The following is a 23,721-nucleotide window of genomic DNA, read 5'->3' on the forward strand; positions in this document are numbered from 1 at the left end:
CGGGAAAGGGAGAAGCAGGCTCCCCACGGAGCAGGGTGCCCAAAGCAGGACTCCATCTCACAACCCTGAGACCATGACCTGAACGGAAACCAAGAGTCCGCTGCTTAACCAACTGAGCCACCCAGGAGCCCCTCTGTGGGCCTTTCCTAAAGCAGCCCCAGGAAAACTAAAACGTGGGGGAAACAAAACTACAAGAAAAGCCAAGGTCATTTTGAGGAGGAGTACGGAAGGGCTTGCTTAACCAGAAATCAAGACCATCATTATTCAGCCTTTGCCCACTAAGAGACCATGGTATCTGTGTAAGATTAGACAAGCAGATAAACAGAAAAGAACAGACAGCCCAGGAGCGACCCATACATTCATGGGGATTTCATATGAGACAGAAGCTGCCTTTCAGATCATGGGGGAAGGATGTGGGTTATCCACATGGGGCTATCTAGAAAAAGAAAAGACTGCATTGAAAGTAAAACCTCCGGACATCAAAAGACACTATAAGCAAAATGAAAAGATGAGCCGCAAGCTGTGAGAAGGTATTTGCAACACAGGTAACTGACAGAGGGATTCATGTCCACGATACGGAAAGAACTCTGACCGATCAGTAAGAATGAGACCACCGAATGAAAACAACGGGCGGAAGGGGGAGGGGGAAATGGCTCCAGAAGTTCTGGAAGACAGGAAAAGGACGCAGGTTGTGCACATGGGGTGGGAGATCGCTACCTCACACTATACGCGGAACATCTGAGATGTAGCCTGTCTGTAGTTACCAGCCACGTGAGCGAAGACAGGCCTGGCGGAAGGGCGTGGGAGCTTCCTTAACCTGGTTGAGAGTGAGTTCAAGGTAAAGAGGGGAGAAATTCTTTCTGACTTGAGGAAGGGAGAGGTTGGCTAGAGGGAAAATATGAGGTGGAAGACAAGCCTGGCTCCGTGCCCAACACCTGCCTGAGTCTTGTCAAGGCTAGCCAGGGTGGGTCAGCCTTGCCTTTCCTTCCCTGTGATGCCGGCACTTGGCCGACAACATCCTCTCTGACTGACATAGCACAGGCCAGCCACTTCCAGCGTACAAATAGATGCTAAGTCTTCCGGTAGCCTGCTTCCTTGAGCAGCATAGAAACCACCATCCTTCCAGGCACGGAAGCTGGAAACTTCGAAGGGATTCATGACTCATCTCTGCTTCTCAACATCCCGCATCCCAGCCAGCAGGAATTCCTGTGGGTTTGACCTTCTGAATGTATCCAAAGTCTGACCCCCACAAGCTACCACCCTCGTCCCAGCACTATCATCTGCTGCCAGCCTCGTCCCCAACAGAAAGTGCCTCATATGGCAGCAGAATCCATTCACAGTAAGTGCACGATGTCTTTTCCCTCTTTCGATGCCTCCTGTGGACTCACGACACCCCTGTCCCCTCTCTTCCCTCACACCCCCCCCTTGCTCACTCTGTCCCAGGCACACTGGCCTCTTTGCTGTTCCTTGACCTGATGAGGCATGGTCCTGCCTCAGGGCCTTTGCACTTCTTCTGCCTGCCTGGGACAACTTTCCCCCAGATATTTGTGTGGCTCATTCTGTCACCTCTTTCAGGTCTCTGCTCAGATGTCACCTCCTCAGTCGGGGCCTTCCTGACCTCACCACAGAAAATAGTTATCCTTGGGGCACCTGGCTGGCTCAGTCAGAGCCCGTGACTCTTGATCTCGAGGCTGTGAGTTCAAGCTCCACACTGGGCATGGAGCCCACTTAAAAAAAGATAGTTATCCTTCTCTTCATATACCATATCACCCTCTGTCTCATAACCTGTTTTATTTCTTAATTTCTTTCCAGTGCACTTATTTATCACCAGTTGACACATTGTGTGTGTGTGTGTGTGTGTGTGTGTGTGTGTGTGTGTGGCCTCGTTACTAGAGTGTCAGCTTCATAGGGCAAGGAGAGCTGCCTCGGTCGCTGCTGTATTCCCATGTGTAAAGAGAAGTTGCTCAATAATTACACGTAGTAGATGCTCAAGAAATAGTCCACGAGTGAACAAATGAATCCTCTCCACAGCTCTAAAAGGTAGGGACTCTGACTCTCCCATTTTACAGATGAGGAGACTGAGGCACCAAGAGTCACCGTCACCTCCGTAAGACCATCCAGCTCCCGTCTGTTGAGTTCTTGCTGCCGGGCAGGCTCTGCACTCAGCACTGGACGTGCAGGTTCACCGAACGGGATCTGGATTGTCCACGGGGCAGGTAGGGGCCCTGAGGACTCCCAAAGGTGAAATCACTTAGCTGGGGCGCACAGCCAGGAAGTGGCAGATCTGGGATCAAAGCCTGTCTGGGGTCAGGGCCATCCTTTAACCTTCAGCTGCCGAGTCGGTGTGAGAGGTTGGGCCAAAAGACTGAACATCCTCATTCCATTTGTTGTTGCTTGTTTCTCCTTATCAAGTTATTGGCTAGCCCTGTACCCTCATGCCCCACCCAGTGTGCACACCTGCATTTATTTTGAAGCCAATCTCAGGTGTCACATCGTGTAGCCGCACGTCCCTTGGTATCCTGGCAGCCTTAGAATCGCCAGATCACATATAAATTTTTAATTCACACATTAAAAATCATAAAATCACAGACTCGTCGACCTCTGGAGGGGACTCCATGACCTCCTTGGTGCTACCTCTCTGTGGGATTTCTTAGAGTTGTGACCAACAGTGAGGCCACTGAAGCCAAAGGGTCCTGGTTTCGAATTCAGCTTCCCCGCACCCCCCCCCCGCTGTGCAGCCTCCAGAGAGGGTCTCAGTTTACTTATCTGTCAAATGGGGGCAATGACAACAGTCCCTACGTCAGAAAGCTGTTGGGAGGTTTGCATGAGTTAATACGTGTCAGGCACTTAGAACAGATCCATCAACAGATGAACAGATAAGCGAAATGTGGTCCAGCCTCCCAGTGGAATATTCTTCAGCCATAAGAAGGAATGGAGCAGTGATCCATGCTACAGCATGGCCGAGACCTGAAAACATTTCGCAGAGTGAAAGAAGGCAGACATGGAAGCCACATAGTGTATGACTGCATTTGTATGAAATCTCCAGAAGAAGCAAATCTAGAAAGACAGAAAGTAGAGTAGCGGTTGCCAGGGCCTGGGAAGGATGGAGAGATTGGGACGTGATGGCTAAAAGGTGTGGGGTTTCTTTTAGAACGATTTCATCACCCCCCAAATTGATGATGGTGATGGTTGCCCACTCTGTATATATTAAAAACCACTGAATTGTACACTTTTATCTCAAAAGTTACGTGTCATGTGATTGCATTTATGTAATGTGACACAATTCTAGAAATGTAGGAGAGATCAGTGGCCAGTAGGGGCTCAGAAGGGGGTGAGAGCAGAGAAAATGGAGTGGCTGCACCGGGGTGAGGGGGTCACCCTTGTGATGAAATGTTCTGTATCTTGACTGTTGGTGTTGGTGTCCTGGTTGTGATCCTCGTTACTTGTGGATTTCATGTTTGTGAATGCAAATATGGAAAATCCCCCAAAGTAGATCCTGGCGAGCCTTTCTCGGTTATTCCCAGACATGTACAAAACAACAAAAAACTTGAGTCGCCTGACGCACACATTCCCAGCTGAGGCTGAACAGGGCAACGCTTTGCCTTCTCTTTGCAGCTCCCACGCCGTAAACAAGTGTCCTTTTCACGGTCCACTTAATGCCACATTTTTCACATTTTTGTGCTTTTTGTTGGTGATTTTGCTGTTTAAAATAGCCCCCAAACCCAGTGTTGAAGTGCCGTCCAGAGTCCCTGGGCGCAAGAAGACGGGGATGTGCCTTTACGGAGAAAATAGGCAAGATTTTTACATGCATGAGATGAGCTTGGTTCAGGCTCGAGTTACAGAGCTGCTGGCCTGAGTTCAACGTGAGGGAATCAACAACGGATATTATGTAAGGTGTTTTGAAACAGAAACACACATGAAGCAAAGTTACATATTAATGGTTTCATGAACACGTTGTTGTCATGAACAGGAAGCTGTCAGAACCTAACCCCGTACTTCCCTCCCACCACTAACTCAGCATCTGCGGCAACTTTGTAGAACATCGCTGCCAATGAAGAGAATCGGCTGTGCTTTAGTTTTGTAACATGTTCCCACTGGAGGAAACTGGGTGAAAGGCACACAGGATCTTCCTGTATTATTTCTTAAAACTGCAATGTGCATCTACAATTATCTCAGGATAAAAAGTTTAGTTAAAAAAAATAGAGTGGGGGGCGCCTGGGTGGCTCAGATGGTTAAGCGTCTGCCTTCGGCTCAGGTCATGATCCTGGGGTCCCGGGATCGAGTCCCGCATCGGGCTCCCTGCCCCTTGGGGAGCCTGCTTCTCCCTCTGCTTCTCTCTCTCTCTCTCCCTCTGTTTCTCATGAATAAATAAATAAAATCTTAAAAAAAATAGAGTGGGGAGCCTTGGTGGCTGAGTTGGTTAAGCATCTGCCTTCAGCTCAGGTCATGATCCCGGGGTCCTGGGATCGAGCCCCACATCGGGCTCCCCGCTCCGCGGGCAGCCTGCTTCTCCCTCTCCCACTCCCCCTGCTTCTGTTCCCTCTCTCGCTGTGTCTCTCTGTCAAATAAATAAATAAAATCTTAAAAAAAAAAAAGAAAGCTTCCTAAATGAGTGAGCCTGGTTCCATATGAAATTATGAGGCAGCCTGTAACTCTTTGGGTGCAAGCTCAGGAAAAATGATCCAAATGATTTCTAATGGCACATTACCAAAAAATATCACAGCACAAAAATATCAGTATTTTGGTGATAAAAAAATAACACGCTGTCCTTACTACTGGAAACAGCTTGTGTTATCACTAGACCACACACATACCCACATACCCTGATTTTGGACACTTCTTCATTTTTTTTTTTCAACAAACAGTTCCTGAGGACTTGTCGTGGCCCTACCCTGTGCTGGGGACACAGAAGTGACCAAGATACTTCCAGCCCTGCCCTCATGGGGGCCCACGATCCAGGGATGGAGATAGACCCATCCCTGGATAGAGATGACCCAGACTGGGGCAGGACAGGGAGAGGGAATCCCAGGAGGCTGGGGGATCCCAGAGTGGAAGTTGGACCTGGCCTGGAGGGAGAAATCAGAGAGGGCTTCCTGGAGGAGGGGATCTAAGCTAAACAGGATGAATAAACACAAGCCAAAAGGAAGAGGGGGTAAGGCAGGAGCTCCAGGAGAGGAATGCAAATGTGCAAAGGCCAGGAAGAAAAGGGCAAGCGGCTACCCTGGGGAAATGAAAATATTTCTGTGGCTAGAGTATCATGGAAACAATAATAGCAAAGGCTTAAAAAAGCATCTATGTTGCGCGCCTCCTAAGCGCTTTGTACCATTACCCTAGGCTGCAACCTTCCAGTCGCATCACCCTATGAGGAGGGCCTGAGTTATAGGAGACACAGGGAAGGGCAAATGACTCCGCCAAGGTCACACCACCGTAAGCAGTGGATCTGTTAGGTGGAAGGAGCTAGACGGGACCAGTGGAAGGAATGCCCGGAGGCAGAGTCCCACGTCCTTGAAGGGGAATGATAGAGACAGAAGCTGGAGGCCAGGACCATGATAAAGAGGCTACACATCATAAGGCTCAACATCCTGACCTTGTGCCTTCCAGGACCTTGCGGCTGACAGATCGGGAGCTGTCAGGTGCAGAAAGTGCACTCTCCACTTCCTCTGTTGCCCCAGGGTAACCTCTAGACTCATTATAATAAATTTACATTGCGGCCCCGCCCCGCCCCATGGAGCAAGGCTGCGGAGACTGTTCCGGGACACAACTCGGAGGGTCCAAAACTCCCCCTCCCAACCTGTGGGAGGAGTTTCCCAAAGGATTGGAAGCAGCCTCGGTTAGAGACCACCCCCCTGTACGTCTCGGCTCCTCCCCGCCCAGAGAGACCCAATAATATCCAGTCTCAAAGCAACCTAGGGGCCGGATCCACCTGGCGGCACGTGCCCGCCCTCCCACCTTGAGAGTGTACTTTCGCTTTAATAAACTGCTTTGTGCTGGCTCCTTTCCTTCTGGCTGTCTTTATTCTGAGCGCAGATCCCCCACGTAAATCTTCTTCTGGGGAATCCAAGGACCGAGACCTTCCTTCACACAGCGCAGGCTCTCACCCGTCACAGATGGAATCATAGGCGGTCTGACTCTTGAGTCTGGCCGCATAAGCTTTGTCCCAAGGTACTGGGGAGCTATAGAAAGTTTTTTCCTCTAAATAAACTTTTATGGAGGTACGTATTAGTTATCTGCTGCAGTATCACAAATTACCCCCAAATTTAGCAATTTAAAACACCACCAGCAAAATTTTTTTAAATGGCTCCACGCTGGGCGTGGAGCCCAATGCGGGGCTTGAACTCACGACCCTGAGATCAAGACCTGAGCTGAGATCAAGACTCCGAAGCTTAACCGACTGAAGTGCCCAGGTGCCCCTAAAACAACAAACGTTTAACTCACGTAATTTCTGGGGGTAAGGAATCCAGGAGCGACCTAGCCGGGCAGTTGCGTCTTAGGGTCGGTCATGTGGCTGGGACCACCCTTTGAAGACCTCCACTAGGTCTGGAGCGTCTGCTTCCACGTTCACTCAGGTGATTAGGGGTAGAAGGCCTCGGTTCCTCAGTGGCTGTTGGCGGGACCTCCGGCCCTCTGTTTAATCAAACAAGGAGGCCATTAAATTGGAGTGGCCCTAACACAGCAGCTTAGAGGAGTGAACCCAAACCTAAGCCTCAAGGTATAGACACGGAAACCCAAGGACAACCAATCAGCCAGCTCCCTGACTGGTGTGTGATCGCTTAGTGTGGGGTCCCCACATAGCCTCAGGATGGAGCTGGTCACCAGAAAGAGGGAGTGATTAGAGGGTTGGAACTTTCAGCCCCAGTCCGCATCTCTGGGGAGTGTGTGTGAGCGTGTGTGAGTGTGAGAGTGAGTGAGTGTGTGTTGGGGCGAAACTGCTGGAGACTAAAGCTCTGTAAAGGGGGCACCTGGGTGGCTCAGTCGTTAAGCGTCTGCCTTCAGCTCAGGTCATGATCCCAGGGTCCTGGGATCGAGCCCCGCATCAGGCTCCCTGCTTCGTGGGAAGCCTGCTTCTTCCTCTCCCGCTCCCCCTGCTTGTGTTCCTGCTCTGGCTATCTCTCTCTGTCAAATAAATAAATAAAATTAAAAAAAAAAAAAGCTCTGTAAGAACAGTTTTTCTTCCCCCAGTTTACTTTCCCATTTTCTTTTTTTAAAGATTTTAAGTAATCCCTACACCCCTCTTGGGGCTCGAACTCACCATCCCGAGATCAAGAGTCGCACCCTCCAGGGACTGAGCCAGCCAGGCGCCCCATTTCCCATTTTAATTTAAGCGAATTTTACATCGGGTAGTTTTCCCTTTTTATTTTTTTATTATTTTTTTTTAAGTAGGCTCTACGCCCAACATGAGGCTTGAACTCATGACCCCGAGATCGAGTCGCATGCTCCGTGGACTGAGCCGGCCAGGCGCTCCAGCTTTCCCTTTTTAATCACAATTAACATACTTGAAAATTTTATACTGAGGATTTGGAAAAAGAAAGCCGACAGTAATCTCATGACTAAAATTATGAATTCATTTTCATTGTCTAGGAGAAATGGGTAATTTCAATATTAGTGGAGCATTGTATGGAGTTTAAAATAGCAACAAATTAGGAGTGCCTGGCTGGCTCAGTCAGTGGAGCACCTGACTCTTGATCTTGGGGCTGTGAGTTCGAGCTCCACACTGGGTGTAGAGATTACTTAAAAACAAAAACAAAAACAAAAACAAAACCTCTTTAAAAAAAGTAGTAATGAAGTTTTCTGTGGTTTGGTTATTTTTAGCTGAAATTTTAATTGTTCCTTCTTTATGGATCTGTAGGCGCATCTTCTGAAAGATTTCTATTTCATTTGCAACATGGCCAAAGGCTGCACTTGAAGGTTAATTTAAGTTTTGGAGGCTTCTCTTTCCCAAGGGGCAAGGCGGTTTTGCCAATCACTTTATTTCCCAGTGACGATGGGGGGCTCGATCCCAGGACACTGGGATCATGACCTGAGCTGAAGGCAGACGCTTACCTGACTGAGCCACCCAGGAGCCCCTCTATAGAAAAAATTCTTACATGACAAGATTTGATAGGCTTCTGGGTTGATTAAACCCATCCACCTTCTGGGATGGTGCCTTATTCCAGTTCCACAGGGGCAGAAGCTTTCTGTGCTCGGGATCCTTCCAGAACTTACCTATGTACCTCTTCATCTGACAGTTCATCTGGATCCTCTATATAAGGTTTTTAAAAAGTAATCTTTGCACCCAATGTGGGCCTTGAACCTACAACCCTGAGATCAAGAGTTGCATGCTCCACGTTGGGTGTAGAGATTACTTAACTAAATAAAACTTTAAAATAAGTAAATAGGGGCACCTGGGTGGCTCAGTTGGTTAAGCGTCTGCCTTTGGCTCAGGTCATGATCCCAGGGTCCTGGGATCAAGTCCCCCATTGGGCTCCTTGCTCAGTAGGGAGCCTACTTCTCCCTCTGCCTGCCACTTCCCCCGCTTGTGCTCCCTCTCTCTCTGACAAATAAATAAATAAAATCTTTAAAAAAAATTCATAGGAGTATTATACTTATAAGAACAGACATAGGAGGGGCGCCTTGGGTGGCTCAGTTGTTAAGCATCTGCCTTCAGCTCAGGTCATGAACCCAGGGTCCTGGGATCGAGCCCCATGTCGGGCTTCCTGCTCCGCGGGAAGCCTGCTTCTCCCTCTCCCTCTGTCTGCTACTCTCTCTCTCTGTCAAATAAATAAATAAAATCTTTAAAAAAAAAAAGAACAGACATAGGAATATTATATATGGGAAAACTATATTATAGTAAGACATACAAATATATAGAATGTTATATGTCAAATATATGAATATTTTATGTAAATACCATGTATAGAAAATATAGGAAGACTAGAGTTAGAGAAATATACACAGAGGAATATTGCATACATGAATATAGGAAGATATATTTGAATACAGATATATGTATATATAAAGTTTGGCAGTTAAGGGCACAACATGGCTTCTGGAGCCAGATGGCCTGGGCTCCAATCCCAGCTCTGCCACTTAATATCGTGTGGCTTTGGGCAAATGCCTGAACTACTCTGTGACTCAGTTTTCCCATCTGTAAAATGGGGATAATAACAGTCCCACATCACTGATTTGTTGTGAGGATTACATGCTTCCAAGAGTGCCTGGCATGTAGCTTAATAAACCAATACAGGGGCGCCTGACTGGCTCAGTCTGTGGAATGGGTGACTCTTGATCTCGGGGTTGTAGGTTCGAGCCCCACATTGGGTGTAGAGATTACTTAAAATAAAATCTTATAAAATAAATAAATCAATACATAGCGGGCTGTTTTTCCTTTGGGCTCACTATACTCACAGCCCTGCATCTTCCTTTTCCGCTTTCTGCCATGGGAAATCCCTCTAAGACAATGGTTTCACTCTGGCTGCACCTTGGCATCACTTAGGGGAGCTTTACAAAATACTGATCCCCTGGTTCCAGGGACTCTGATTTGGCTGCTCTGGGGTGCGGCCTGAAGATCAGAATTTTTAAACATTCCCAGGAGATACTCCTACTTGGCTGCAGTTGAGGACCCCTGGAGCAAGCCCACCAGAATGGATTCTGGCTTGCCATTTGGAATGGCTGCATGAAGAGTTTACAAAGTTGGGGCACCTGGGTGGCTCAGTCAGTTAAGCCTCTGACACTTGGTTTCAGCTTAGGTCGTGATCTTGGGGTCATGATCTCCGGGTCGTGAGATCGAGCCCCCCAGCGGGCTCTGTGCTCAGTGTGGAGTCTGGGAAAGATTCTCTCTCCCTCTCCCTCCCTTCTCTCTCGCACCTTGGGTGCACACGCACGCGCTCTCTCTCCCTCTCTCTCTCAGATAAATACATAAATAAAATCTTAAAAAAAAAAAAGAGTTCACGAAGTAGGTGAATCATCATTTTTTCAACGCAAAAATAGCTTTTCGTCTTTGATTCCCAGCTTCTTGCTACTCCAGGCCTGCAGTGAGAACCACGCCTTTAGCTTACTCTGGAGACTTGATTTCTATGGGATGCATTCCCAGCAATAGGGTTGCTGAGTCAAGGGCAAAGATGCATTTCTTTTAATGGACGTAGATTATAGATTGTGACAGATGCTGCCAGATTCCCTTTCAAAAAGGCTGTAACAGTTCTCATTGCCATCAGTGATAGATGAACGTGCCCTTTCCCATAGACCCCACCCAGCAGCATGTGTATGCCCCTCTGAAATTTGTACCATTTAGGGGGTATAAAGGAAAGTCTCCATGTGGAGGAGCCTTTTCATATCTTTTCATATATGTATTAGCTGGTTCATTTTACTGCTCTGCAAATTATCTATTCAAATCCTTTGTCCATGTTTCTTCTGGAGTGTTTTTCCTTTTTTTTTTTAAGATTTTTTTCTATTTATTTATTTGAGAGAGAGAGAGCACATGGGAGGGGGGAGAGTCAGAAGGAGAAGCAGGCTCCCTGCTGAACAGGGAGCCCGATGCAGGGCTCCATCCCAGGACCCTGGGATCCTGACCTGAGCCAAAGGCAGACGCTTAACGACTGAGCCACCCAGGCACCCCTGTAGCTGGCTTTAATATCTGGTGAATCCAGTCAGCCTTCATTCCTCTCTTTATTTATTTATGTATGTATGTATGTATGTATGTATGTATGTATGTATTTATTCTTATTTAAAGATTTTATTTATTTCCTTGACAGAGAGTGACACAGCGAGAGAGGGAACACAGCAGGGGGAGTGGAGGAGGGAGAAGCAGGCTTCCCGCGGAGCAGGGAGCCCGATGCGGGGCTCGATCCCAGGACCCTGGGATCATGACCTGAGCCGAAGGCAGAAGCCCAATGACTGAGCCACCCAGGCGCCCCCATTCCTCTCTTTAATAATGACCATTCTCAGATAACTTTCTGCCTATAGGAACTTCAGAATTGTCTGGTCAAATTCCAACATGAAACCCCACTAGAAATAGATCGAACCATAACGAATGAGTTTGGCTAAGCAACTTCATCTTTTTGAGCCTTAGCTTGCCCGTCTGTAAAACAGGGTCTCAGTGATGTGAGCCATTTCATGAGCCCATGCACCGAATGCTTGTAGCGCAGTGCGGGGCACATCGTCAGCCCTGGATAAATAACAGCCATTAGTCACAGGAAGAGCTCAATAACGATGATCCTTCTTGTGATTGTGATTTTTGCGTCCCCCCTTCTGCCTTCATGGCCTCTCCCCTGTCCCCTCAGCTGTCACAACGATTCCTCTTAAAACCCAGGTTGACCATGTGTCCTCTCTGCTCAAAACCATCCCACGGCTCCTGTCTCACTCCAAGCAAAAGCTAAAATCTGACAAGGCTCCGCAGGATCTGTCACCCTGCCTAACGTCCCCATTTCATTGGTCCTTACTGCTGCCCTCACTCATTCTGCGAGGTGGCTTCTTGAAACACAGTCCTGCTTCTGAGCTTTCACTCGGGCTCTTCCCTCTCCCCGGAACGCCTCTCCCACATGTCAGATGTCCATCAGATGTCATCTTCTCATGGGGGACTTCCTTAAACACCCTATTTAAAATTCCAAATTGATGAATTATTGAACACTGCCTCTGAAACTAATGATGTACTATATGTTGGCTAACTGAATTTAAATTAAAAAAAAAAAATCCAAACTTCAGGGCGCCTGGCTGGCTCAGTCGGTGAAGCGAGTGACTCTTGATCTTGGGGTTGTAGGTTCGAGACTCGTGTTGGGTATAGGGATTACTTAAAAATAAAATCTTAAAAAGAAAAATCCAAACTATTCCCCTTCCTACTTACTCCCAGCACTTCCTGACTGGCTCCCCTGTTTGTCACCAGCTGATGTTCTAAACTTGCACTGTCAAATATGACAACCAAGTGGCTAGTGAGCACTTGAAATGTGCCGAATCTGGGGGGCCTGGGTGGCTCAGTTGGTTAAGCGTCTGCCTTCAGCTCAGGTCATGATCCTGGGGTCCTGGAACTGAGCCCCACATCGGGCTCCCTGCCTAGCGGGAAGGCTGCTTCTCCCTCTGCCTACCACTCCCACCTGCTTACACTCTCTCTCTGTGTCAAATAAATAAATAAAATCTTTAAAAAAAAGAAAGAAATGCCAAATCCAACTTTAGATGTGCTGTAAGTACCAAATACACATTGGACTATGAAGATATGATATGAAAAAAAGTAGAACGCAAAATAGCGCCATAATTTCTATGTTGAATACATGTTGAATGATAGTATTTTGGACGTATGGGTATCTTAGTTCCTTATTGCTGCTGTAACAAATTCCCATCAGCTCAGTGGCTCAGTAGAAGACAAATTTGTTATCTTACAATTCCGGAGGTCTGAGATGAGTCTTATAGGGCTAAAATCTTCTAAATCCTTAAAAAAAAAAATCCCCTAAATCCTTATAGGGCTAAAATCAAGCCACCTTCCTTCTGGACACTCTAGGGATGAATCTGTTCCCTTGCTTTTTCCAGCTTCTAGAAGCTGCCCACATTCCTTGGTTCTTGAGCTCCTTTGCCTCACTCCAACCTCCGCTGACGTCATCAGATCTCCCTCTCTCTCTGTTTCTCCTGCCTTCCCTTTTCCCTTATTAGGACCCATGATTACAGTAGAACCCCCCCCCCCGCCAGATGATCCAGGATAATCTTCCCATCTCGAGCTTAGTGTAGCCACATCTGTACACTCTCTTGCTATGTAAGTTAACACATTCACAGGTCCAGAGAACTAGGAGGTGGGCATCTTTGGGGGCTATTATCCGCCTACCTGAATTACCTTAGTAATAAAATATATTACAAAAGTTAATTTTGCCTATTTCTTTTTATTTTTTTTTTAATGTGGCTACTAGAAAAGTAAAAATGACCTATGGGGCTCCCATTCTGTTGCTGTTGGACAGCACTGTTCAATATGTTCTGCTAGTCTATTCGTTATCTGCTCCCTCCTACTACTAGAATGTCTGCTCCAAGAAGCCTGGGATCTATTTTATTTACCATTATGTCCTTGGTGCTAGCACAGTTCCTCGCACATAGCGGGCCCTCAATAAATATTCGTTGAGGGAGCAGATATTATGAATGTTTTTCCTGATGACCTCAGACACCCCTACTTCCACTCCACCCTCCCCCATATCTTCCTTCTCCTCTTCCAAGACCAAGGATTCAAGGTAGAGGCCAGATTGGGCAGGGTAGGAGAGATTTGGGACTACCCTGGAAGGCTTCCTAGAGGAGGGAGCAAGGCTGGTAAGATGAAGGGATCCCAGGCCAGTAAAGGTCTTACAGATGATGACACTCTCCCTCCAGACTGTGAGCCTGGCTGTTTCCATGGAGATGGATTCAGGTCCCACCCCCTGGGCCAAAGTGTTGGAGATATGGTTGCCATGACAACGACGGGCTATCCTCAGGATGGCAAGGTCTGTTCCAGCCAGATGCCCTTTGGGTGGAATTAGAGTAATGTGGAATAAAAATAGCAGCTCGGGAAAGGGCTAAGCTCTCTATGTCGAAGCTCACAAATCACACTGTGACACCTGCTGGGCTGGCTGGTTGCAATCAATGGCAGACCCCCAGCTCCCTGGCCCTTAGTCCTCTGGCTTCTGTCGCTCTTCCTGTCCTAACTCTTGGGCATTTCTTTTTTTTTTTTTAAGATTTTTATTTATTTAATAAAAAGAGCGAACGAGAGAGAGAGAGCAAGCGAGAGCATGAGCAGGGGGAGAGGTAGAGTGAGAGGGAGAAGCAGACTCCCCACTGAGCAGGGAGCCTGATGCAGGGCTCAATCCCAGGACCCTGGGATCATGACCTGAGTCAGGGGCAGACACCCAACTGACTGAGCCACCCAGGCGTCCCTTGGGCATCTCAAAATGCACAGAGATGGCTGTTCCAATGTGCTGGCCCCTCAGTGCCTTGACCGCTTCTTCTCCAAAGACCTTGCCCTCCGCCCACCCTTCATCCCTCCCTCTGTCCTGTGGCCAGAGCAGACACCTGTCACTTGACAACCACACACTCCCTCCACCATTTCAACTTCTAGCAGCCCACACCAGCACCCCCCTTTGGACCTTTCCAACTCGCTTCATCTGGTGTCCCAACTCCTTTAGTCTCAGCAAGACCTCCATTCCATTAATCCGCCTGCTTTGCACGGACCCAGCCCCCTCATGACCACTCAGCCCTCACACAGCTTAGAGCCTGTGTCCCCTGCCCTCAACTCCCTTACTCCCTCTCATTCATTGGTCTTATAGGAAAGACACCCAGCTATCTGCCTACTGTGGCCTGCAACTCGTCGGCTGAGTGGCTGGAGAAGAATCTGGAACCACGGCGCCAGGTCTCACGTTAACTTCAGCACCTTGGACCTCAAGGTTTCACTAACATTGTCTGGCAATTGTTTGTCTGAGCCCTAGTCCCTTTGCTCTTCCAAAACTCCTAAATATGTTTTTTTTAATTGTGGTAAAAGATACATAACATAGGGGCAGCCGGCTGGCTCAGTTGGTAGAGCATGCAACTCTTGATCTCGGAGTCGTGAGTTCAAGTCCCACATTGGGTGTAGAACTTACACCCCCCACCCAAAAAAATGCATAACATAAAATTTATCATTTTAAGCATTGAAAAGTGTTAAATTCGGAGTCATTAAGCACTTTCACCATGTTGTGCAACCATCCCCACTATCTTTCGGTCTCTACCAATTTGTCTATTCTGGATAGCTCATATACATGGAACCCCACAATATTTATTCTCTTGTGTCTCGCTTCTTCCACTTAGCATAAAGTTTTCAAGGTTCATCCATGTCGTAGAGTGTGTCAGAATTTCATTTCATTTCTCCCCCATTGAAATATTTTATTTGTATGTATGTGTTCCCTCCCTTGGAAAAGATCACCAGGACCTTCCCTCCTGTGTGTTTTTGTCCTACCTGTTTTGGTCCACGACACCAGCTGCGGTTGTCAATGCAATGAAACCAAACTAATGGGATGGGTTTATAAGCTTCACAGCAATTTTCCCAGCTCCGTGATCATCAGTGATTTCAGTGTAATCAGGCTTCATCATCTCAATTAGAAGCTGGAAAATTACTTTGGAGCATGGCCTAATAAGAACTTGGCAGGTGCCTCTCTTGTTGGCATTGTTAATGTTCTTGAGCTCTTGAGAGCGTCGGCCAGGACATTCACACCAGCTTTATGGAGGCGTGGAAGGATGGAGGCTGAAAAATGTTCCATTGCGTGGATATACCACATTTGGTTTATCCGTTCATTTGTGGAGGGACTCGAGTTGTTTCCTAGACAACTCAAACTCCTACATCTCCTCCCTTCTTGCCCACTGTCAGTGGGGACTTTCCTTCCTATGTCACTGACAGAGGAGAACCCCCCAGAAGAAAACTTCCCCAGACTCCTACTACCCATCTACCTCTTTCCTCCTGTTCCTTGGTATACCAGTTATCTGCTACTGCTGCATACCAAACAACCCCCAAACTTAGTGTAAAACACCCCTGTATTATATTCATGGATTCTGTAGGTCAGGCATTTGAACAAGGCACAGCAAGGGACAGCTTGTCTCTGCTCCCTGATGTCTGGGGCCTCAACTGGCAAGAGTTGCAGAATGGGGTGGGGGGTGGGGGATGACTCCAGGCTGGGAGCTGGAATCAGCTGGAGGAGTCTTCACTCCTGTCCTGGCAGTTGGTACTGGCTGGGACCTCAGCTGAGCTGACAACCAGAGTACCTTCATGGGACCTCTCTGAGTGGGCTACTTGACCTTCCTCAGCGCATGGTGGCTGGGTTCCAAGAGTGAGTGCCCTAAAAGCAGGCGGGAGGTGCCTGGCACTTGACAATGAGCCTCGGAAGCCTCACCTCCTCTGTGTTTCGTTGGTTCACGCAGCCGCAAGGTTTTGCCCAGGTTCACGGGGGAGGGAACACACCCTCGCACAAAACACACTCAGTGGGAGGAATGTCAAGGTCACACTGTGAGAGCATTTTGGATGGGAGAGATTGTTGTGACTGTCTTTGGAAAACACACCTTCCTTAGTAATGACGAACTGTGCTCTTGAGCCGGGGGACCCTTCCTGTCTTGCCTCGGTGTGAACAACATTCCAGCCGTCCTCTTCTCCCCTGTTTCTCCTCTGAAATCTAGGAATCCAGATCATCCCTACCAGCACACAAAAGGGCTGTTTCATCTTCCCTGGCCTTTCTATAAAAAATACTGAGTCCCCAGCCCACTCTGTTGCTTATGGTTATATCCTCAGTCCTTAGAACAGTGCCTGGCTGATGGTAGGTGCCTAGTGAATATTTTTTTTAGCAAATATTTTGAGTGAAACTGGTAGTGAGAGTTGCCTCCAGGAAGGGGAACTGGGTGCGCAGCAGATATACATTGTTTAAAAATGGGAGCTGCCCGCACCCAAGGTGAGAGGGGCTTTTCTCCACCCTTTTAAAATTGTAAAATAGAGGGGCGCCTGGGTGGCTCCGTCGGTTCAGTGTCCGACCCTTGATTTTGGCTACTATCTCAGGGTCGTGAGATCAAGCCCGTTGTAGGGCTCTGCGCTCAGCACGGGGAGTCTGCTTGAGATTCTCTCTTGCCCTCTGCCCCTCCCCCACTCTCAAATAAATAAATCTTTAAAAATAAAATAGAAATACTTACTTTTCTCTATAGCCCTTTTGAGTCTTCTGAATTATGCACTCTGACTACATCTTACCCGTTTAAATTAATACATTATATTATTTTTAAAGATTGGCCACCCAGGGGTGGCTCTGTCAGTTAGGCATCTGCCTTCGGCTTGGGTCATGATCCTAGGGTCCTGGGGTCGAGCCCCGCATTGGGCTCTCTGCTCATCAGGGAGTCTGCTTCTCTCTCTCCCTCTGATCCTCCACGCTGCTCATGCTTTCTCTCTCTCAAATAAATAAGTAAAATATTTAAAAAAGTAAGTAAATAAAATAAAATAAAAAAATAAAGATTAGCCCAGGGGCACCTGGGTGGCTCAGTCGGTTAAGCGTCTGCCTTTGGCTCAGGTCTTGATCCCAGGGTCCTGGGCTCGAGTCCCACGTCAGGCTCCCTGCTCTGCAAGGAGCCCTGCTTCTCCCTCTGCCTCTCTCTCTCTCTTTCTCTCTCTCATTAATAAATAAATAAAATCTTTAAAAAAATAAAATAAATATTAGCCCAGCATCTGGCACAAAATGAATCAGCCACTGAAAGTCATGTGTTGTCATGATGAGGTGGGGCTCGCCCTGCCCATCCCGCCTCCATTCTCCTCCCCTGAACACCCCCGCCTGGGAACTTCTGTTTCCTCTGAGCCTTCCCATGCTGGCCCAGCCCAAGCCCAGCCCTAGGGGTGTTTGATCTGACCACTTCAGAAACTTCACCTCGGGCCTGCAGCCCATGAGAGGCAACTGGAGCTGGGAGTCCTCCCCAGAGGAGCCTTTGAGGAAGGGATGATAGAAATTAGCCGGATGAGGAGCTCAGGAATGTAGGGCTGGGTCAGGAAGAGGCAAGGCTGAAGGGAGCCAGGGAAGCAGAGAAGGCGAGCCTCCTAGGGCATTTACCAAGTACTTTCTGTGTACCCAAGCATGTGCTGGACAGTGTTGTGGACGCGATGGCAACCGGCCCTGCCCTCACAGGGCATTGCGGGAGATGGGCCAGTGACTAGAGAGTGACAACCCTAGAGTGAACAGGGTTGGGGGGGGCAGGGCGGGCACCTGATGCAGTCAAGGAGGGCTTCCCGGAGGACGGGCTACCAAGCTCCTTAACAGAATCTATGACAAGCATGGAGACCCATGTTTTTGGCTGTGTCTGATGCTACTTTCCCTCATTCCCTTAAATCCTTAAATCCAGCTGTGCTGGCCTTCTTTCTGATTCTTGAACTCTCAGAGTTCATTTCCAAGCCTCTGAGCCATTGTACTTGCTGTTCCTTCTGCCTGCTTCTCTTTTCTCACTTCCTCACCTGAAGGCTCCTTCTCAGTCAGACTGTAGACCAGTTCTTGCAGCACTTAACTCTTTTTAAAAGTCCCCTGTTTGTACTTTCTGTTGTCTCCTTTATTTTCTGTCTTGCCAGCTAGGATATGGCCTCTTCTCAGTTCCTGCTCCCTAATCCCTGGCACCCGCCCCCCCTCTCCTCCCCTCCCCTCCCGCCCCTGACAAAGAGTTGATGGCTGTCACATGTTTGTTATGTGAAGGAAGGAAGCCATTGTCTCCCAGATAAACCTCAGTCTGGTGAAGAGGTGGGGGGGGGGGGGATGGAGTTCCAGGTGGAGGGAACAGCATGGGCAAAGAGCAGAGGGAACAGCATGAGCAGGGAGGGAGATGGTGTTTCAGAGGCCCTGGGGGAGGTTGTGTGTGTCTTGTAGAAAGAGGGAGGAGGGAGGAAAGTTAGAGAGAGGGAGGAATAGGAGGGAGCAGGGAGGGAGGTGAGTCTGCTCTTACCCTTCTAGATGGGGTATGAAGGATCCAGAGCTTTGATCCACTGGACAGTTGGAGGTGGCGGGATCATATCAGGATCCTTTTGTGTAGGGGCAGAGGTGGCCAAAGATGCCTTTTTGGGAGACCCCATGGGTGGCTTGCAGAGGCCAGGCGAGAGGGCAGGGTCTGAGGGATAGGCCTCGCCTCCCAGAGCCTCTAAGGGCTTCGTGCAGAACATTCCATGGCAGGACCTTCTGGAACAGGCTATGAGGGCTTGGCAGTCCTGGCCAGTCCCCACTCTTAGGTCACTGCCCCGGCCTCGTCGCAGCCCAGGCTCACCCTCCTCCAGTCCCTGCTCCCCACAGCAGCCTGGGGCAGTACTTTTAAGAGAACACTTGAAAAAAAAAGTTAATAGGTAATTAAAGGCACATGGCAGAGATTTCTAAAAGTACAGGAGGGCACTCAGTGAATGCCTTCCCTTCTCCCTTCCCCCCTGGGGCCCCTCCAGGGAGGCGCTGGGGCCGGGCCTCCAGTTTCTTGGGTTTTCTCCAGAGATAGTCTATCATATGTAAGTGCAGATGGCAAAGTGCTATTCAGGTTATTCACATGATTTTTTTTTTTTTTCAAATTTAAGAGTAGAGTCGGGGATGCCTGGCCGGCTCAGCCGGTAGAGTGTGCAACTCTTGATCTCAGGGTTGTGAGTTCAAGCCCCACCTTGGGTGTAGAACCTACTTTAAAAAAAAAGAGTATATTCTTTTATTCAACACATGTTTATATTGAGCACCTACTGTATGCCGGGCACTGTTCTGGGCACGGGGGGGTACAGCAGCAAGGAAAATAGACAAAATTCTCTGCCCTCGTGGAGCTGACATTCTAGTGGGGGGAGACAGACAGTGGATAAATAAAATAAGTACATTTTGACATTATATAGCAGGTCAGATGGCATGGTAAGTCCTTTTGATAAAACAAAGCAGGCAAAGGAGGCGGAATATCAGGGAAGCAGGTTTCATTTTTTTAAAGATTTTATTTATTTATTTGACAGAGAGAGACAGTGAGAGAGGGAACACAAGCAGGGGGAGCGGGAGCAGTGGGAGAAGCAGGCTTCCCGCAGAGCAGGGAGCCCGATGCGGGGCTCGATCCCAGGACCCTGGGATCATGACCTGAGCCGAAGGCAGACGCTTAAGGACTGAGCCACCCAGGCGCCCCAGCAGGTTTCTATTTTTTTTACAAAATGGTCAGAGAAGGCCCCAGTGAAAGGGGATGTTTGAGCAAAGGCCCAAAGGAGGTAAGGAAGTGAGTCACATGGTCATCTGGCGGCATGGGTGCAAAGAGCAGAGGGAACAGCAAGTGTAAAGGCCCTGAGGTAGGAGTGAGTCTGAAGTGTTGCAGATCCAGGAAGGAGCAGCAAAGCTGAAGAGGAGTGGTTGAGGAGAATGGGGCCGACACATAAGCTCTCAGAGACTTGTCCACAAGTTGGCTTTTGCTTTCTCCTCTGGGAGATGTCTCAGTGGTGTGCTGGGGCCGGCTTGTAACAGTTTGTGAGAGCCGATTGCTAAATTTTGGGGAATTTTGCAAGCCAGTTGGTTACACGCAGCCATTACTGAAAATTAAATTATACACATTTACGGTGAAATAAATGACATTAGACACAAAGACAATAAGAAGTCAACACTTATCACTTCCTAATTATTGTACTACATTTTACTACTATCTCCGCTCCGGGGGTTCCTTAACGCCCGTCGTGTCCGCATGGTAAGAACACTACCTGATGGTGGGCTATTGTGTATTTTTTTCTGAATTCTGCATTCAACAATGTCACAACTCAACGGTATCAACTGGTAGCTTACAATGTGCAGCGGTGGGAGTAGTTACACCATAGACACTGGCAAATCAGGGCCGTTTCTTCCCCCAAAGAGCTGGTGATTAAATATTTACCAGCACACCACTGTAATGCATAGAGATTTGGCTTTTTTTTTTTTTTTTCTCCTGTAAAGCTGGGTAGTGTTCTGTTGCAAGGACGGGCCATAAGACACTTTGCTGTCTTCTTCCTGATGGGCGCTTTGCCGGTTTCCGGTGTTAGCTAGCGCAAACAACATCAGTGATTTCCCGCGGGTATGACCACAGTCATACACTAAATCCCCCAAAGAACTTCTGTGTTCTTTGAACAAAGCAAAAGGTGTGGGAATTCTAACGTTAATGATTGTTGCCTAATGCCTCTCCATGAAGGCTGTACCCATTTCCACACCCACTAGCAAATGGGTCAGAGTGCAAAGTCTTCTTCTAAAGACTGCACTTGCGGGCGCCTGGGTGGCTCACTCGGTGGGGCGTCTGCCTTCAGCTGGGGTCATGGTCCCAGGGTCCTGGGATCGAGCCCCGCATCGGGCTCCCTGCTCAGCGGGGAGTCAGCGTCTCCCTCTGCCTGCAGTTTCCCCTGCTTGTGCTCGGTCGCTCTCTCAAATAAATAAATAAAATCTTAATAAATAAATAAATAAATAAAGACTGTGAACTTGGCCGTGTCACTTTGCCCCTTAAACTCTTTGATGCCCCACCCCCACCCTCCACGCTGATTCTCCCAAGGCCCAAGTCCTTCATAGTCAGGTGGTCCCTTTGTCTGGCAACTGGAATTTTTGCATCATGACCCCACCGTGACCCCTCAAAGAACTGCACATGCCAGCCACTTTGATAATCTGCTGTCTGTACCCTGAAATGGGCCGTGTTCCCACCCACTCTCCTTTGCTCCTGCCTTCCCCTCCTCCAGGAGCTTACTCCCCAAGAGCCTGATCACCAGACTAACCCCCACTGGATCCGTTGGGTTCCTTTTTTATTTCAGGTGACTGAAATCCTTACTGTAACTGTCTCCAGCAACATCGGACTGATGAGTTCATCGGCGTGAAAAATCGTCCAGTTGGCTGGCTTCAGGCAGAGCTGGCTCCAGGAGCTTGAACGGTGCCATGAGGCCAATCTGGGCCGGTCAGTTCTGTTCTCTTTCATGCTGGCACTCTTTGGCAGACTCGGTGTCTAGAAATCCTGCCCGCATCCTCCCATGGTCATGGGAGGCAAAGAGCCGGAGGGGGAGGTCAGGTTCCAGGTGGAGGAACAGCTGGCCGTGGTGTGTGCCGGGACCGGGGCTAGAACCCGGAACGGGGCCTGGTGAACAACCCAAGAGCTACATATCACTCTGCAGGCCTAACTCCAAAGAGAGGACAAGTCCTTGCCCACTTGCTAAATTCCTCAGTTGAGAGGCAGAGTGGGAAGAGCTGCTTCGGCTCTGGAGGCAGAAAATCTGGGTTCAAATCCTGCCTCTGGGCTTTGGCAGGATGAAAACAGGTTTGGAACTAGGTCATGTTGATGGTTACACTGTGAATGTGTTCAATGCCACTGGATTGCACTCTATAAAATGATTAAAATAAGAGTGCCTGGGTGGTTCTGATGTGGTTTTGGAATATAGGGGAGGTTCAGTGGGGTGGAGTCTGGAGCTGACGACCAAGAAAGAATTCTTGAGATGTCTTTGGTGCAAGACGGTGGTTTATTAAATCATGGGGACAGACCGACGGGCAGAAAGAGCTGCGGCCCCAGGGTGGTGAGGGGTGGCTGATTGTATACACTGCGATTGGGAGAGGTAAGGAAAAGGGAGGTTTCAAGACAACTTTCATATGCTAAGGAGGCCTTGTCATTTGTCAAGTTAGGGTCTTTCCCCGCCCCCCCCCCCAGCAAGGCATTAACGTTAAGATAGCTGGGAGAGGGGCGCCTGGGTGGCTCAGTCGGTTAAGCGGCTGCCTTCGGCTCAGGTCATGATCCCAGGGTCCTGGAATCGAGTCCCACATCGGGCTCCTTGCTCAGCAGGGAGCCTGCTTCTCCCTCTCTCTCTCTCTGCTTGTGCTCTCTCTGTCAAACAAATAAAATCTTAAAAAAAAAAAAAAAAAGATAGTTGGGAGATTCCTGGAAGACTGTCACATGTCCCACCCCGGGGTAGGGGTTGGGGGGAGGTTGCAGGGTGTCAGCTTATGCTTTGTCTTCAGCCAGCCTTCTGCTCCCTCATCACTTCAGTTGATTAAGCGTCTGCCTTGGGCTCAGGTGGTCCTGGGATCGAGCCCCGCATCAGGCTTCCTGCTCAGCAGGGAGCCTGCTTCTCCCTCTCCCTCTCCCCCTGCTTGTGCTCTCCTTGGCTCTCTCTCTCAAATAAGTAAATAAATCTAAAAAAATTATTAAAATAGGGGCGCCTGGATGGTGCAGCTGGTCAAGCGTCTGACTCTTGGTCTTGGCTCAGGTCGTGATCTCAGGGTCGTGGGATCGAGCCGCGCCCTGGGCTCCGAGCTGCTCAGCGTGGCATCTGCTTGAGATTCTCCCTCTCCCTCTGCCCCTCCCCCCACTCTCTAAAATAAATAAATAAAATCTTTTACAAAATCAAAAAAAAAATAAAATGATTAAAATGGCCAACATCCTGCGAGGTGCCCACAGCTCGAAAATAGTGAGGCCAACGATGCTAAAAATATAATAAAATAAAATATAAATTAAGAGGAGAAAGAAGAAAATCCTGGCTCGACCGCTTACCAGCTGTGTGAGCCTGGGCAGGTCAGGCCATCTCTCTGAACCCTCTGCTTCCCGGACTGTGAAATAAGGGTGATAATAGGGCCACCTTGCCGCCGGCTTGTAGAGAGAGGCTTAAACAGGTTGATGAGACCTTTATAGCGCTGGGCAGCACCCAGGATTTTTTGGTTAAGTGTTCAATGGCCTAATTACATCAAAATACCGGGTGGATTGCTAATGGAAAGAGATCAAAGGCGAGATGTCACTGTCCTAGTCTGGTTGGGCTGGGTGGCTTGTAAACCATAGAAATTTATTGTTAACCATTCTGGGGGCTGGACGTGGGAGATCAGGGTGCCAGCCCCGTCGGCCGAGGGCCCTGTTCTGGTCACAGACTTGCATCCTCCAAGGCGCATGGCAGAAGGGGTGAGGGCGCTTTCCGGAGCCTGTTATAAGGGCACTGATCCTAATCCTGAGGGCTCTACCCTGTGATTTTTTTTTTTTAAAGATTTTATTTATTTATTTGAGAGAGAGAATGAGAGATAGAAAGCACGAGAGGGAAGAGGGTCAGAGGGAGAAGCAGACTCCCTGCTGAGCAGGAAGCCCGATGTGGGACTCGATCCCGGGACTCCAGGATCATGACCTGAGCCGAAGGCAGTCGCTTAACCAACTGAGCCACCCAGGCGCCCTCTACCCTGTGATTGACTCACCTCCCAAAGGCCCCACCTCCTAATAGCACCACCTGGGGGGGGGGTAGGTTTCAACATATAAATTTTGTGTGTTGGGGGGGCACAAACAGTCAGACAATCGAAATCCCATAGTGTAGGA

General features: G+C 48.7%; 1 long non-coding RNA gene across 1 annotated transcript; it reads right to left on the reverse strand.

Moving 5' to 3' along the window:
- Positions 1–6,065: 6,065 nt before the first annotated feature.
- Positions 6,066–18,595, reverse strand: LOC141371413 (uncharacterized). The gene is made up of 3 exons (XR_012376368.1): positions 18,394–18,595; positions 6,436–6,624; positions 6,066–6,173 (listed from the first exon to the last, which is right to left on the reverse strand). It is a non-coding gene; the product is annotated as an uncharacterized lncRNA (long non-coding RNA).
- Between the last annotated feature and the right edge of the window lie 5,126 nt (positions 18,596–23,721).

This window comes from Callorhinus ursinus, unplaced genomic scaffold (assembly GCF_003265705.2).
Source record: "Callorhinus ursinus isolate GAN/ISIS: 27379988/994484 unplaced genomic scaffold, GSC_fseal_2.0 scaffold71, whole genome shotgun sequence".
Classification (NCBI taxonomy): Eukaryota; Metazoa; Chordata; class Mammalia; order Carnivora; family Otariidae; genus Callorhinus; species Callorhinus ursinus.